This window comes from Trematomus bernacchii, unplaced genomic scaffold (genome assembly GCF_902827165.1).
Source record: "Trematomus bernacchii unplaced genomic scaffold, fTreBer1.1, whole genome shotgun sequence".
In the NCBI taxonomy this organism is placed as follows: Eukaryota; Metazoa; Chordata; class Actinopteri; order Perciformes; family Nototheniidae; genus Trematomus; species Trematomus bernacchii.
The window spans coordinates 218,686-229,522 of record NW_022987676.1 but is presented as its reverse complement, the minus strand read 5'-3'; the positions used below and the strand labels follow the sequence as shown (position 1 = coordinate 229,522).

The following is a 10,837-nucleotide window of genomic DNA, read 5'->3' as shown; positions in this document are numbered from 1 at the left end:
AAGAGGCACAAACACTGGGTTAACGCACGATAACACACATTAACAGCGTACACAATGAAGGGTCCTCGGCAGGAAGTGGTTCATACACTTCCTGAAGATTCAAAACAATGTTCTCTAAACCCGTCAAATGCTCCCTGACTGATTCCCTGATGTCACCAGTTTAGTGATGCAAAGAGGCTGTGAGCAAAACTGAGACATTGATATAAGAAGACGTACTGGTGGTTTTTAACTGAACACATATCTGGAAATCATTTCCCTCAGCTTCACTATTGTCATCCAATGAACACACTTTCACACGTTATGTAAAGAACGGGCCAACTCTGTCAGGGGCAGCACTGTGCACGAGTAACTTCAGGAGTAATGCCAATTCCACCGTGATGTGTAGATGTAACTTTCTTTCTGTGTCGTTAGCGTTAATAGTTATACAATCAGTGTGTTTCTGTTTCAATGCTTTACAAATGCACACACTTGTTACAAGAGCACACCATATTTATATCCTATTGATAATGCTCTCAAAGTGCTTCAGATGAATGAACACTTTTAGATTTATAAAATATAACAATCCACAAGTGATGTGTGACATGTTTCAGAGAGTTAGGCTGAAACCTTTAATCATGTATTCACAATAATCATATGGAGGTACCTACTTAAATCATTGTCTTACTCCTGCATGACATGTTTAAAGTGCATTTTGTTCACTTATTGAACCTAGCAATAAAGCCAACTGTTTGGTATATGTTCAAGGTCTCCTGTTATACTATTTTTAGGCATATATTATAGGTTTCAGAGATATAAAAAACATGTCTCTGAAGTGCTTTGCTCCAAAGCCCAAACAGATCATTGCAGCCTCATCCCCCTCTATTTCAGGCCTGTGACTAAAGAGCTGATTCTGGGTCAGTAGCTTCCAACGTACCTGAGCTGCTGCTGGCCACGCCCCTTTGTGAGTCTCCTGACACACGGGGACACATATTTATGTATGAAAGCACGATAGGTGACCTTTAAGTTAATGCAATGAATGTTTTTTTACAACTTAAAAGTGTTGTGTTAGTACTTAATAAACAAGTTGTCCCTACTCACCATACTAACTTACCTTAGTTATTGTGAGGCAATGAGTTTACGTACTTTTTTAAAGTTACCACAACTTACTAAGTTTTACTATGTACGTTCTTCTACAGCAAAAAGTCTTTACCTCTATTAGTCTTCCGTACACTTTTCAGTACCTTAACTACTTCCACATTTTCAACCCACAATCTCGGTTCAAACATCAAAACGTTAATCTCAGTTAGGAATGCTATGAATAATATTCACCATAATTCATCCACATTTCACTACAGAAGTCAATGGAGAAACTGAACAGCTGCTACCTGCTCCCCGTACGTTACTCAGAAAGCTCAGCATTCAGCATTCACACGGACCTCTCTTCAGGATTCTCAGTGTTTCTGAGGGGACTGGTCCCCGCACCGAGTCACAGGAGGCTTCCTGACGGAGATGCAGGACCGTGAGGAGAAACATGAGTGGAGACTCACCGTCTGGATGTCCTGGAGGTCCTGGGCAGCTGATGCTTCTGTTAAGGTCCTGGTCCTGGAGGTCTGGGGCAGCCGTTGCTTTTCTCAAGGTCCTTGTCCTGCAGGTGCAGCTCTGATGTGGCGCTGTGTCTCGCTCCGTCTGTTTTTATGCTGTTTCTGCTCGTCCAGCCTCTAAAGACTGACGCAAACATTCCTGAAAACTTCTCAGTCTGGTTATTCATGTAATAAACATTGTTTCCTGTGTTTATCAGGCTTGTGTGTGTGTGTGTGTGTGTGTGTGTGTGTGTGTGTGTGTGTGTGTGTGTGTGTGTGTGTGTGTGTGTGTGTGTGTGTGTGTGTGTGTGTGTGTGTGTGTGTGTGTGTGTCATCGCGTCTGATTCAAGCAGTTAATAAAATAATATCCAGCAGTTTGCAGAGCAGTCATTGGCTGAGATCAGTCTGGCCGTGCGCCACGACTCTTTGAAACATCTCTGTAGCTGGAAATACATCCACGGAGGAACCATCAGTGTACCCTCTGTTATAGCTCCTCCAGAGAGCCTCCTCTCTCCTCTCTCCTCTCTCCTCTCTCCTCTCTCCTCTCTCCTCTCCTCTCTCCTCTCTCCTCTCTCCTCTCTCCTCTCTCCTCTCTCCTCTCTCCTCTCTCCTCTCTCCTCTCCTCTCTCCTCTCTCCTCTCCTCTCTCCTCTCTCAATCAATCAATCAATGTTTATTTATATAGCCCAATATCACAAATGTTACATTTGTCTCAGTGGACTTCACAGTTTGTACCGAATATCAGTATGACAATGCGACACCCTACGTCCTTAGACCCTCACATCGTACAAGGAAGAACTTCCAAAAAAGGAAAAACCCCACAGTTTAAAGGGGAACATGGGAGAAACCTCAGGGAGAGCAACAGAGGAGGGATCCCTCTCCCAGGACGGACAGACGTGCAATAGATGCCGTGTGTAAATTGAAGAGATAATACATTTTACAGCGTAGGATGATGAGAGCCAGGCAGGACCGCAGAGACAGGCCCAGCCACGGCTCTAAGTCCAGGACTCAAATCCAGAACTCAGGATAGAGGATCCAGGACACAGGACCGCAGCAACAGGATCAGCCTCGACTCAGGATCCCGGCGTAGATATAGACACCAAAAAGTCCCTTTCTATCAGCTGTGCACCGTTATGGTGTAAATATAACCAATTGGATCAAATATAAAAGTCAGCCGAATTAGTATTGATACTGGAAGGAGACGTATTGTGTGAAGAGAAATTGAAGATGTTGTTTAATTGCTGATATATTTATGATCCACGTCACGTATTCAGTTTCGGCGGCACTTCTTCCAGTTTGTCCAGAAGTCTTCTCATCAGGGCTCTATCAATAAAGAACTACGGCAGATGTGCAATATTTAATGCAGCCGAACCGTGTATTACAATGCCGTTATGTGATGACTTTTAAAAAGAAAAGCAAGCACACTCGGAATAAAGTATTATTTAATTTTTTTAATTGTTTTCGGATTTCACATCGCATAAACACCATAACCCAACGTGCTAAACCATCCAATCACCGAGCTGAGGATCTTGCCTACGTCTGTTTCCGGTATTGTTTATGACGGATGTATTTTGTTATACACACATTCCTTCACATTTACATTTTAATTTACATTAAAGTGGACCTATCATGCTATATTTGAATAATATAGTGTAGGACCATACCTATATAAGGCATATTTATACTTTTTTTTTTTCAAAATACCAAACAGATCATGCATTTTAGCCATGCCTCATTTCGCTCAATTTGCACTTTTTTACCCCTGTTTTCGCAAGGGCAGATTCTGTGAGAACAGCACCACCTACAGGCCTGGCATATGTACTACAGCGTCTCCAGCGCTTTCGAACGGCAATGGCCGTGGCTGTCTCCTCCTGATTGGTGGAGTTGGCCCAATAGCCGTAGCGCCACCGTCCTGACGTCAGGACAGTGTTCAAATCTGGATCAGTTTTTATCAGATCCGTTGCAGCCCCTTTTTTAGAGATTTGGGTATGGAGGAAAATAGAGAGGGTTGTGTTTTCTGACACTTGGTGAGTTCCCTGGAACACCGGGGACACATATTCATGTAGAAAAGACGTACTAAAGTGCATTTTGCATGATAGGTCCCCTTTAAAGTATTTCGTGAGGCCTTCTAAAATGTTTTTAAATATAACTAGGGTTCTAGTTGAAGAGTTTGTAAATGAACATGAACCCAAGCTGTTGCCTGGCAACGCAATCGCACGTAATACATTAATGTAGCCTTTGTTTCTGCTAAAAGAGGTGTCGACCAGCTGGGGCAACAAGAAAATCGGCGAAATCGAGTGTGACTATTAAAAATTAAATAATTATTATATTAATATTGACAATAACAACCGACCGTCGTGGTAGAGCATTTGCTTGGCACTTCCGGGTATTTCTCCACTGGTTGGGCCATGTTAACAATACCGTGTAACTGTCACGTTTGAAGGGACGAAATCGCGACATCTTCAAGTCTCCCAGCATGGTAGATCGTCACATGTTCACGTCTTGCCGTGATACCGGGTTGAATTATACATAAACAAATGCAACAGATGCAAAATCCAGATGAATGAAACGTCAAAAGGCCTTGAAATGTTTCTTTATATTTAAACCAGTGTCAAAGCAAAAGGAAACAATGTTTTTAAAGTAATACATTCATGTTTTTAACCTTATAAAGAGTTGTGTTTTCAAGTGATATAGGAAGCAACAATAGTAACATAGGAGGTCTGACTGTTTCTGGTTTTGAACGTTTCTTAACATACAGCCATCAAGTGGTGTCCTTTTTCTCAACCATGGCTGAAAAAAATGTTAACTGGTAAAATATGCAGTCTTGATCAACAAACCCAGTCTCACGGCATGAGGAAACATATCACCTTTTTAACTCAGTTCCTTGTATGTCACTAGGGTTGATGTCTTGGCACTTCCTTAACTGTGAAACAATTGATTTATTTGGATCAGTTAGTATCAGTTGAAGTAATCCAATCTCTATTTCCTTGTATGTAGAAGTGTCTGAAACCAGAAACCTCCCAGACCCTGACAGATACTCTTCACCCTTTTGCATTTCTTTACAGAAGGTCAAGCAGTAATATCAGCAGTTTGAACAGTGAGATGTGTCCTGATGATCAATCGGTAGGTTTCACTCTGACCTCTGGGTTGACTGTTAAAAGAATGGTTCGCTGTTTATAAGGTAAAACATAGTGAACTAGGGGTGGTACATTTCAAGATATTAAAGCTTTGATTGTGCTACAGTCAGAATAAATCAGATCAGACAGATGTTTAATAAAAAGCCTGTAAATCACTTTTAAAAGCGCTTATTTCCACACACTTTTACGCTTGTTATTGACCTATTTTCTGTATTTTCGCTCAACGAGGAGCCTAGAGTTGCCGTACGGAGTTGTCCAATATGGCGGACCATCTCGCACATGTGCAGTACAGATTGTGCAGGGGGGCAGATCGGGGTAGTGACACGCTCAATGAACTACATCTCGCACCACACACCAAGACGGCCGTCACGTTGGCACATTTCACTCCTTTCTTTCAGAATGAGGCGGAAAGTATTAAAAGAGGTGAAAATCACTCCAAGTCTGGGCATGTTGAGAGCTGTACATACACACAAGGGGAGTTAGTCGGTTCCTAAGAGCCAGCATGCGGGACCGGGACTCTGGGATTTGTAGTCTTTCTAGTTGCGTATTTTTCATCTTCTTATATTTCAACAGTTTTACGACAAACTGTGACTTTTTTGACATGGAAATTATTTTTTAAGATTGACAAACATCATATGTGTAATTCATGGCACAATTCAAACGGGATCCAAAGATACGTTTTCTCGTTAAGGTCCCATGGAGGTCCCCGGAAGGGGAGGGACTTCGCCTCTCTATTGTTTCAATAAAAAAAAACATGCACAGTTGAGTTGCCCCTTAAGCCCGGCCCCCCGAGCTCCCTCTCTCGGCTCACTAGAATGAATGCAGAGAGAAAATAAATCTAGATTCGGCTTTTAGTGCATTTTACTACTTCAAGGACTTCATGATTCTAATAAGGGCTATAAAAGAGTTCATACTGGGTAGTTTATTTAGTTAAAAAGTATCCACCGATTTACAGACGTCTCTTTCCCCATGTTAGTCAATGGGAAAAAGCATTTTTGGGCCGGTTGACGTCACGGACTGATACGGAAGTTGCAGTACCGCCGTTTGGACACAACGAATATTGGGCACAGAGTCCGGCGCACTTCGTGGGGGTCAAACCTCCAGCTGGGGGGCCGCAACCCAGGTGTGGGCGGGGCAGGTGAAGAACCAGGAGGTGACGCGGAGAGGAGTCTCGAGTACCCGGATGTCAGCTCCGCAGGACGGCCACCGGAGAACCGGAGCAGGTTCACAGAGACGAGGAAACACGCTTACAGGTGAGAGAAAGTGGAGAGAGAGGAGCGGTGTTGGAGCTGTTCGGACGGGTTGCACGGAGCACCCTCAGCCCCTCAGCCTGAAGCAGGAAGCGCTTCCTCCATCTCACTGCTTCCTCCATCTCACTGCTTCCTCTATCTAACTGCTTCAGCTAACCCGTGAATTCACTGGTTCATTTCACCACTGTAGGGCAAGACATTTAACAACACTAATAAGTAGAAGAAAGGTGTTGAACTATTATATTTGTACAGAGTAAATAAGAGTACTTCTCCCACCACCGTGTATACATTTACTGTTTAAGGTCGTACTTGATACCTGATCACATCTCTCACTTCCTCAGTTCACCCGTGAACTCATTGGTTCACTTCATCAGCGTCACTAAAGATATTCAACTTAGAACACCAATAATCAGGGTGGGTTACTTTAAGAAGTCATTCATTACAATAACTAGTCAAATAGTAATACCTCACCTGACTGGCAGAGAACCCACTGCCCCTCCCTAAATACACATGGTGGTATTTAAATACACAGGGTGGTATATAAATACACAGGGTGGTATATAAATACACATGGTGGTATATAAATACACATGGTGGTATATAAATACACACATGGTGGTATTTAAATACATAGGGTGGTATTTAAATACATAGGGTGGTATATAAATACATATGGTGGTATATGAATACACATGGTGGTATACATATATACACATGGTGGTATATAAATACACATGGTGGTATATGAATCCATATGGTGGTATATAAATAAACATGGTAGTATTTATATACACAGGGTGGTATTTAAATACATAGGGTGGTATATGAATGCATATGGTGGTATATAAATAAACATGGTAGTATTTATATACACATGGTGGTATATAAATAAACATGGTGGTATATAAATAAACATGGTAGTTTTTATATACACAGGGTGGTATATGAATACACATGGTGGTATATAAATAAACATGGTAGTATTTATATACACAGGGTGGTATATAAATACACATGGTAGTATTTATATACACAGGGTGGTATATGAATACACATGGTGGTATATAAACAGGGTTGGGAGGGTTACTTTGTAAATGTAATCAGTTACTGATTACTGAATACATGGCTCTGAAAGTAATCCGAATACAGTTACAGTTACGTGTCTTAAAAACGTAATCAGATTACTTTTAGATTACTTTTGGATTACTTTCTTCTTCCATCACAGATGGGTATGTTTTGGTGAACAGGAGACACAAAGCAAAAGGAAACTGAAGGTGTTTTTACTGTTTTAATGGCTTATCAAGAGCAACTGAAACATAACATCTGAAAGGATGTAACAACATAATACACTTGTTGGGGATGCAGCTTGGGATGTGAGGAGTGAGGGATGCAGCTTGGGATGTGAGGAGTGAGGGATGCAGCTTGGGATGTGAGGAGTGAGGGATGCAGCTTGGGATGTGAGGAGTGAGGGATGCAGCTTGGGATGTGAGGAGTGAGGGATGCAGCTTGGGATGTGAGGAGTGAGGGATGCAGCTTGGGATGTGAGGAGTGAGGGATGCAGCTTGGGATGTGAGGAGTGAGGGATGCAGCTTGGGATGTGAGGAGTGAGGGATGCAGCTTGGGATGTGAGGAGTGAGGGATGCAGCTTGGGATGTGAGGAGTGAGGGGCACGGCTTGTGTATTACACATGGTAGTATATAAATACACAGGGTGGTATATAAATACATAGGGTGGTATATAAATACACAGGGTGGTATATAAACACACATGGTGGTGGTATATAAATACACATGGTGGTGGTATATAAATACACATGGTTGTGGTATATAAATACATGTGGTGGTATATAAACACACATGGTGGTGGTATATAAATACACATGGTTGTGGTATATAAATACATGTGGTGGTATATAAACACACATGGTGGTGGTATATAAATACACATGGTGGTGGTATATAAATACACATGGTTGTGGTATATAAATACATAGGGTGGTATATAAACACACATGGTGGTGGTATATAAACACACATGGTGGTGGTATATAAATACACATGGTTGTGGTATATAAATACATGTGGTGGTATATAAACACACATGGTGGTGGTATATAAATACATATGGTGGTATATAAATACACATGGTGGTGGTATATAAATACATATGGTGGTATATAAACACACATGGTGGTGGTATATAAATACACATGGTGGTGGTATATAAATACACATGGTGGTGGTATATAAATACACATGGTGGTGGTATATAAATACACATGGTGGTGGTATATAAATACATGTGGTGGTATATAAATACACATGGTGGTGGTATATAAATACACATGGTGGTGGTATATAAATACATGTGGTGGTATATAAATACACATGGTGGTGGTATATAAATACATATGGTGGTATATAAATACACATGGTGGTGGTATATAAATACATATGGTGGTATATAAATACACATGGTGGTGGTATATAAACACACATGGTGGTATATAAATACACATGGTGGTATATAAACACACATGGTGGTGGTATATAAATACATGTGGTGGTATATAAATACATGTGGTGGTATATAAATACACATGGTGGTGGTATATAAATACATGTGGTGGTATATAAATACACATGGTGGTGGTATATAAACACACATGGTGGTGGTATATAAACACACATGGTGGTGGTATATAAATACACATGGTTGTGGTATATAAATACATGTGGTGGTATATAAACACACATGGTGGTGGTATATAAATACATATGGTGGTATATAAATACACATGGTGGTGGTATATAAATACATATGGTGGTATATAAACACACATGGTGGTGGTATATAAATACACATGGTGGTGGTATATAAATACACATGGTGGTGGTATATAAATACACATGGTGGTGGTATATAAATACACATGGTGGTGGTATATAAATACATGTGGTGATATATAAATACACATGGTGGTGGTATATAAATACACATGGTGGTGGTATATAAATACATGTGGTGGTATATAAATACACATGGTGGTGGTATATAAATACATATGGTGGTATATAAATACACATGGTGGTGGTATATAAATACATATGGTGGTATATAAATACACATGGTGGTGGTATATAAATACATATGGTGGTATATAAATACACATGGTGGTGGTATATAAACACACATGGTGGTATATAAATACACATGTTAGTATATAAACACACATGGTGGTGGTATATAAATACATGTGGTGGTATATAAATACATGTGGTGGTATATAAATACACATGGTGGTGGTATATAAATACATGTGGTGGTATATAAATACACATGGTGGTGGTATATAAACACACATGGTGGTGGTATATAAATACACATGGTGGTGGTATATAAATACACATGGTGGTGGTATATAAACACACATGGTGGTATATAAATACACATGTTAGTATATAAACACACATGGTGGTGGTATATAAATACATGTGGTGGTATATAAATACATGTGGTGGTATATAAATACATGTGGTGGTATATAAATACATGTGGTGGTATATAAATACACATGGTGGTGGTATATAAATACATGTGGTGGTATATAAATACACATGGTGGTGGTATATAAACACACATGGTGGTGGTATATAAACACACATGGTGGTGGTATATAAATACACATGGTGGTGGTATATAAATACACATGGTGGTGGTATATAAATACATGTGGTGGTATATAAATACACATGGTGGTGGTATATAAACACACATGGTGGTGGTATATAAACACACATGGTGGTGGTATATAAATACACATGGTGGTGGTATATAAATACACATGGTGGTGGTATATAAATACACGTGGTGGTGGTATATAAATACATGTGGTGGTATATAAATACACATGGTGGTGGTATATAAATACATATGGTGGTATATAAACACACATGATGGTAGTATATAAACACACATGGTGGTATATAAATACACATGGTGGTATATAAACACACATGGTGGTGGTATATAAATACATGTGGTGGTATATAAATACATGTGGTGGTATATAAATACACATGGTGGTGGTATATAAATACATGTGGTGGTATATAAATACACATGGTGGTGGTATATAAATACATGTGGTGGTGGTATATAAATATATAGTATATAAATGGTTTAAAATGGCATAAATGGCTTCTGTATTGAACAGGTGGGAAAAGTACTCAGATCTTGTACTTGAGTAAAAGTAGAAGTACTCAGATCTTGTACTTGAGTAAAAGTACACAGTAGCATACTTTGGAAATACTCAAGTAAAGTACCTCTAAATTGTACTTAAGTTCAGGACTTGAGTACATGTACTTAGTTACTTTACACCTCTGGTATTGAACTGGTATCAGTGTCCTCCCTAACCAAAGAAAGAGACAGAGGCGTTCCTCTCCATGGAGCCGTCACGCTGACTGTTTTTTGGGAGGGATTATATTCCATATCACAGCCTGAGACCCTGCAGGTGAACAGGGTGGAGCTGTTCCAACAGATCTCCCTGTTAACACAATCATGCTTTCTATTACAAGTTTACTCTTGAAGCTTTGCATTATTGAACGCTGTATGGAAAGAGCAGCATTCCATTAAACGTCTCTGAGTTAAAGGGTTATCTTTGATGTGCTGAATAGGATTTGGAAGTGCCGTTTCAATTCTGACTTAATAATATTGAACTAAAATGAGTGAAAGCATGATGTGTTCTGTGTGTCTGAACAGAGGAACGTGCTGCTGTCTGTCATCATGTGAGTCTCTTCTGTTTGTAGTTTGAATGGAGAGCAGCAGCAGACGCTTTGCATACGTCTTCATCTGCATGGTGGGAGCAGTGACAATACTCCTCGTCTACCTGG

General features: G+C 40.1%; 1 pseudogene; it reads left to right on the top strand.

Moving 5' to 3' along the window:
- Positions 1–5,735: 5,735 nt before the first annotated feature.
- Positions 5,736–10,837, top strand: part of LOC117487618 — a 26,557-nt pseudogene continuing 21,455 nt past the window's right edge.